Source organism: Gossypium arboreum, chromosome 2 (genome assembly GCF_025698485.1).
Source record: "Gossypium arboreum isolate Shixiya-1 chromosome 2, ASM2569848v2, whole genome shotgun sequence".
NCBI classification, from domain to species: domain Eukaryota; kingdom Viridiplantae; phylum Streptophyta; class Magnoliopsida; order Malvales; family Malvaceae; genus Gossypium; species Gossypium arboreum.
Window position 1 is genome coordinate 40,598,136 of NC_069071.1, and position 7,745 is coordinate 40,605,880.

Consider the following 7,745-nt stretch of genomic DNA (forward strand, 5'->3'; position numbering starts at 1 on the left):
TTATAGCCCGTATACTCCACAATCCGCGGATATTCCAACTTAATATTTTCATGCCTTTTGGTCGGCATGCTTCTTGGCAGGTGTTGATAAAAATATAAGAGTGAGCATTTGATTGCTCTACAATAGATCATAATGAATTTTGACTATGAGAAACATTAGGATCTAAAAAAACTGATTTGGTCCTCTTCTTACCATCCCCACTTTTGATCAGGTTATCTTTTAACTTTTGTTTTTCATCCAACCCATTTCATTGGAATGACCCTACATATTTAGCGCATCTTGATTTGAAGAACCTTCCAAATTAAAACCCAAAATTGGATTAGTATTTGTCGACAAATCCTTCTCAATTCCTTTCCTTAAATTCCTCTTTAAATAATGCATTAGGTGATTTTTTCCTTATTCTCATCATCCCTTTCCTCCCAGAGTTAGAGACTGTTCATGGTTATGGCCCTCCTTGATTGTGCTCTAAAATTCAGATTCCATCCCAACTCCAAATCATCCCCAACATTGGTCAATCTAATTGGACAAAATTTGCCATTATGACATAAATGACCACACAAAAAGCAAAACAAAATGAACTTTTCATACCTAAAATTAACATAGACAAATTTTGAAGAACAAATCATTATCTTTTTGCTTATTTTCAATGATTTTCTGACATCCAGATCAAATCTAATCCTTAGAAAATTTTTATATCCTTGATTCACCTGATTCGTGTCATACTCCATGAAACGCTCGATAAAATTCCCCAATTGCTTTGCCACTAACCCTGGCAGTAGATCATGAACTTTAACCTAGAATGCCGAAGACACCAAATGGACTTATAACGGGTCTTCATTCTCATTTAAACGATGAATGATCAATAAATGACTGTTGAAAGTCCAAGGAACCCTTCCAATCACCCTTTTTATATCCATTTTGTGGAAGAATTTGAACAAAAGAGCCCTATCACCCAGATCTGATATTTAAACACCTCTTAAAGGGTGCCACAGATTCGCCATAGTATTATTTCACATGGCTAGAAAATGAACAACACTTGCTGTTAAGAAACATCCAACCATATAATGATCAAGTGTTGACTTCTATATCCCCGGATCTATTGGCAAGTAGTAAAGCCGCATCTTCCCCTCTTCTAAATTTAGTTCCCCCTCTTTCTTCAGTGGTTAAAAATAACAATCCCACACAAGAAAACCAAAACTATAAAAATTCCAAGACAAAAATAACATAAACAAATGCTCAGATTTGAAAAAAATAAAAAACTTAATACGTGCTATTAATGCCGACAAAACTCAATACAAAGAGTAGACTTATTAGATATGAAAAAATGTTTATAAATTATAAGTGAAAAATCTGTAACAATGATAATATATATTAAATTGATCTCAAGTTAAAGTTCAAAACCTCATCATTAAATTGAAATCTGAATTTTAATCATTTCAAAATTAATTTTAAAAAAATTATAATATTTTAAAGAGAAATAAGAAAAAAATCTTTCCTCCATCTTTCGTAACTAATAACAATTGAGGTTTTGTTATAAAATATTTGAAGTTTAGGGCTAAATTGAAATATTTAGAACATTTTAAAATACTGAAAATAATATCAAAAGATAGATAAGATTATTTGTTAAATCAATAGGAAATAGCCTTCAAAATTAATATGTATTCCCATAACACGTAAAAGAGAAACATATTTTTCAGTTCTAATTACTCTGAATTTGGATGGTTTTAGGTTTAACACTTTTTTGGTGTGGGTTTTTTTCCCCCCTTGTTTTTGGTACTTTTTCTTTGTGTGTAGTAATGTCATGTAGTATTTCTTGTAATCTGCTAAGGCAAGGGGTACTGGTTGAAGTTGAGTGGCACTCAATAGTGTCCACTGCAGATTATCATCGAGGTAGTAAAACTACTTGCCATGTTTAAGTTGACAATTTAATGAAGAAAATATTTGAATTAGTTTATGTACTGCTATATTGAAGATAATATGGTCTATCTATAGAAACCAATCCTTGGCTATTGAAGATGAGATTGGATTCGAGTAAATTAATGAAGCCCTTGGAATGTGAAGATTGAGTTTTTGATTTTTTAATATCATATTTTTGAGTAATTGTGCTTTGAATGTTAATGTTGTAATAACTATTTTCAATCAGTTGCTTTGTATTCATTTAAATTTCTATGTTAGAAAGCCATAATTTGATATATACTTTAAAGCTTGTCTAGGTTATATATAAGAGCACATTGAGAGTACTTGAATCTGTTCATTAAGGAACTGTATTGTTAGTGAGTATTCTAGTTTTTTAGGTACAAATGTGAGATCTCTATACTTGAGAAGTTATAAATTGTGAATCACTTGTATGTATGATTAAAGATAATGGAATTACTCAGTGAATTAGGCTTTCCAAATGTAGGGAAATTGAACTGCTTAAATAAACCTTAGTGTTCTTTGTGTTTTTGTTTGCACAGTTTTTGCATTGCCAAGGCGTAGTGGCCACTACAGTCAAGCATTTTCATAAATTGTTGTGTTTTAGTAAACAACAACTGTAGGTAGAAATGATTTTTACTAGAGCTTAACATTTAATGTATTTAGTGGTGAATCCTAGTGCCGTTTGATGGCAATGGAAGGTTTTTCGATTACATGTTCTCCTATGTTAGAGAATGGTAACTATCCATACTAGAAGGATAGGATGAAAGCCTATATTAAGTCTATTGATGAGAAGGCATGATAATATTGATTTTGATGCTGTAAAGGTTCCAAAACTTGAAATTGAGTGGAATATTGATCTATTGTCACTTGATGTAGGAGATTAAACTTGCATATGAGGAGCTTGAATACTAGCATTTTTATTATATTTTAGTTGAGTTTTTAGAATTTCATTTACATTCAATAAAAAGTATAATCTAAGTATTTTATTGATCTTAGGGGTTGAATGAGGCCTAAGAAAGAGCTAATATACTTCGTGAGTCAGCGGAAGACCAGTAGAGGGTGTATCAACTCAATACTGGTTGCTGTATTGCAACACGAGGAGTTTGATGTTGCAACATAGGGAGCAGAGCACAAGAATCCTAAGACTGCCTTTAGTGTCATGACAAAACCAAGGGATGTCATGACACACCTCCGAAGCTACCTTGAATACAAGCATAATGCCTTCGATGTCGTAGCATAAGCACTAAGGTGTCTCGACATCAGTCCTGTACAAGAAATACTTATGAGCCAAGGACATTTTGGTCTCCACAATCAAATGTTTAATACAAGAGCGCCAATTGACCTAGGGTTGAGGATGACAATAACATTAAATAGAAAAAGGCCCATTAAATACTTGTTATAAACAACTTTGATACTTTATAATTTTCTTTATAATTTCATTTTCAATTTTTCCTTTTTCTTAGGCTTAAGTTATTTTCAATTTTACTATTTGTATTTGTCAGGAGTTCTGATTTGTGGAACTTGATCAACTCTTTGTGGATTTTGTGTTTGCATCAATACAATTCAGGATTCTCTTAAACCTTCGTCTCTTGATTTATTATTAATGTTTATCTTTCGCATAAAGTTTACTATGTTTCTTGAGATCCATGAGGAACTAATCCTCTTATGGGGGATTAGTGTGTGGAGATATGATTAATTGATTATTGTGCAGGCTTTTCATAAAAACTTAAACCTTAGGCTTGACAATCTTAAAAAATCATTTAGGTGAGAATTAACCCAAACGTATGGTCTACCTGTGAACACCTAAGCCCTTGAACCAATCTAAACTATGAGGTTAAGAGATAAGTAGTTCTTACTGGCTCGTTATTTTAGTGGAAGATCGAGAGATCCTGCTAAGGTAGTGACTCGTTGATTGAACAGAGAACCCGAAGCAACAGTTAGTTATGATTACCAAAGTGAGCTAATCACCCATGCTCTAATCTGATTCAATTTCCATATCGAAGTCTTTCATATTATTTTATTCTTTGTAAAATTACCAAAAATCTTTATTTATGTTTATTCATAATATAATTTATTTAAAGTACTAATTGACTGTATTTGTGTTAGGTTAGGATTAATTTAGTGCTTGCCTCTTTTGGGTACGATTCTTGGAGTATTCAGTTCGTTGTAACTATATTATTATCTGACTCGTATGCTTGTGGACAACACCACCTATATGATATATTTTGCACACGATTTTTTCTCTGGATGTTGGTATGTTTGGAGGCGGTTAAGTTGTTGTCATTGTCGGGGAGGAAACATCACTAAATTAATTCTAATTTTTGCACATAATAGAATAATTACAAAATTTTTAAATTATAGATATTATTTTATCTTTTTATTGATGCTAACATCTTTTATTCTCTTTTTGGTTTAGTGTATGACTCCAACCACATATTCAGAAAGAATAATTCGTAAGAATCGTTGACAGCAACAACAGTAGCAACAACAGATACATAACTAGCCACTTGCTGTAAGCAATTTACCACCGTGAGAGAACTTGTTGTTCGAAAAAAGTAACAATAATAACCCAAAAGACCTACCACCATAACTACCTGTAAATATACATATGACGCGCAACGAAAGAACCTTAAGGGACTATACACTACCAAGTCTCAAGGAAGTATAATAAGGCTGCCATCACAGCTAATAATTTTGAGATCAAACTAGCAATGATCTAGAACAATTTACAATTTAGAGGCATAATGGCGGAGGAACCAAATCAATATTTAAAATGATTTGCTCAACTTTGTGATACTTTTAAATATAATAGGGTCATTGATGACACTATTCGTCTTCGCCTATTCCCTTTGTCCTTAATAAGTAACAGTTTTTCTTGGTTAGACTCATAGGCACTAAGATTTATCACGAGATAGGATGAACTTGTAGGAAAATTATTGCAAAAGTTCTTCCTTATTAGTAAAATGGTTCTACTAAGGAAGGAGATCCAATCTTTTAAACAATTAGAAGGGGAAAGTTTGCACGAAGCTTGGGAGTGCTTTAAAACATTAATTTAGAGATGCCCATACCATGGATTACCTGGCTAGCTATGATTGCAAAGTTTCTATAATGGGTTGGATGCATACGCATGATTAGGACTAGATGGAGCTGCAGGAGGAGCCCTAATGAACTTTACATATGGTGATGCGTATGAATTAATAGAGAGTTTGACAATGAATTCATTCCAGTGGCCAACTGAACGTTACACATATGGTTAGAAGCCATCTACGGTCAAAGCTTTCCAAGAGTATGATAGATACCAACAAATTGTGGACAGACTCAATCATATAAAGTCTTCAACCAGTATGTCACCTATGTATGGAGGAGATAAATCTCTCTTCTATTATATCAATAATCTTATCAAGGACGTGAACTAAGTCAAGAATAAGGGTGGAAACCCTTATTTGAATACTTAAAATCTTAGATAGAGAGACCGCCCGGACCTGAGATGGGGCAGAAGCTTCAGGAAAAGGCCAACCCGAATGACCATACTGTATGTAGTCAACACTTAGATCAAATTGATGGGGAAATACAATTAATGAGGATGAAAGTGAAAGAGGTGTAATAGGAGTGGACCAGTTCTACGAAAACCTTGACTAGACTCGAAGATCGGATGAGCTAACTGATGAATATGATGGGAGACATTAAAAGACAAATTGGCACTGGTATTCCTAGCAATACTGAAGATAATCTTCGAAGGGAAGGGAAGGAGCATGTGAAAGTAATTGTGCTCTGATCAAGAAAAGTACTGAGTAATTCAGAGACCTTAACATAAGAGGGAACCAAAGAGGGAACCAAAGATCTTTGAGACTCCTAAGAAGCTGACAAAGAACCGTAATAGGAGGAGATAGCCAAGCTAGCAGCTAAGCCGAAAGATGAACTAGTTAAAGAACCCATAAGTTTTTTGAACTTATTTAAATGTTAGATGTTAACTTGCCTCATATTGATTTAATTGAAAAAGTCCCTAAGTATGCCAAATTCCTAAACAAAATTATCTTTAAAAGTAGGAAAATTAAAACAGGAGAACAAGTTAACATAAGCGCCTCATGTAGTGCAATTATATCTAAATAGGCTCCCTAAAAACTAAAAGACCCAGGAAGCTTTACAATCCCTATAGAGATAGGAGCTAGCATAAATTTAATGCCCTTATCTATATATGAAAAACTCGGGTTAGGAGACCTCAAAAACACTCAAATCACATTTCAATTGGCTAATAAATCTTTACTGTATTTGAAAAGAGTATTGGAAGATGTGTTAGTCAAAGTGTGCAGCTTCATCATTCTAGCAGATTTTGTAATGTTAGACTTTGAAGAAGACAGTGAAATACCTCTTCTGTTAGGAAGACCATTCTTAGCAACATTGAAATCCACCATTGATTTGGAAAAGAATGAATTAACCATTAAGATTAATGGTGAAATTAAAACTTTTAAATGCTGTCACCAACAAGAAGAGGCAGAAAAGAAAAGATTAGGGAGACCATGTTATGAAATATTTGTAAATATTCCTAATAACCTTGAATAAGGGAAGATGTCTCACATGATTAGTGTAGGGCAGAAGCATAGGTATAAAGAGCGGGGCAAGCGGAAGAAAGTGGAGTGGCACAATGGATGCTAAACAAATACATATAGAAACAATTTAAGGAAAACATCCTTGTGCACGTTACTTGCACTTGACAGTTCTAATTAAACTTTAATTTTATGTATATTATTGTATATTTAATTGACTACTTAGACTGTAATTTTTATTTATATTGTGTTTTAGAGGAACCGAGACACTTTGGAAGCAAAAATTTGGCTCAAAACAAAGTTGGTGTTGTAACATGGAACCTTTGCGTCGCAACACCGCATCCAGAATCAAAGGATCAAGAAAATCATCACGATCTTCGACATATCATATTTGTGTCACGACATAAAAGACAATTTACCCAGGATTCCAAAATCTTAGAACGTGTTGGGACATCAAACCTTAATGTCGCTACAATGGTAAATTGCTTGGGGTGTCGCGACATGGAACCCCTGTGTCACATCTCTATAATTTTCTGTAGGGTTGACCCAACTCGATTGCGCAACCCAGCATCATAAATGATGCTTGAACCTATTTTTATCATTAATATAGCCGTTATTTTAACCCTAAAACATATTATCAACCTTCTTTAAACTCAAAAACCCTCCTTAACATTTTTAAAACCTCTCAAATTTCAACAAACACTAAAACCCATTTTACTTTTCCTTATTATTCTATCACAAAATCTCTTTTTCTAATCTTATTCAGTGCAGAAGCAAACGAGAAGCATTCAATGGAACTACATCAATCGAACATTATAAGGAATCCAAAAAGAAGTTATACAAAGTTAAGGGTTCCTAACTCATGTTTTACTATTCCATCAAAAATTTTGCCTTTTATTTTATTAATATTAGCCTAGTACACCATTGAATATGCCTCCAAGGAAATTTAGGAGAAATAATGAACTAAAATCGTCAATGATTCCAAACCTTTATAATTTCCTTAATCAAAATGTTGAGAAATATTTTCTAGAACTTCAGGGAAAAATTTTATTCAAGAGAGGGGATTTGAACCATTGATGGTTCTCTGCCAAGATATTTGGCCTTTGGTTTGATACCATATATGGGAATGATTTTCTGTGATTCCAAAAGACTCTGCTGTGGTCCCTATAGTTCAAGAATTTTACGTATCTTTGCAAGACCAAGAGTCTAAAAGGGTTGAAGGCTTAACTTAGGAAATAGTACCGATGCAAGGGAAGGAAGTGCTAATTACCCCTCAAATCATTT

General features: G+C 33.5%; 1 non-coding gene across 1 annotated transcript; it reads right to left on the reverse strand.

The window, feature by feature from the left end:
• Positions 1–4,886: 4,886 nt before the first annotated feature.
• LOC128289511 (small nucleolar RNA R71) lies at positions 4,887–4,993 on the reverse strand. Its single transcript, XR_008279158.1, has one exon. It is a non-coding gene; the product is annotated as a small nucleolar RNA R71 (small nucleolar RNA).
• Between the last annotated feature and the right edge of the window lie 2,752 nt (positions 4,994–7,745).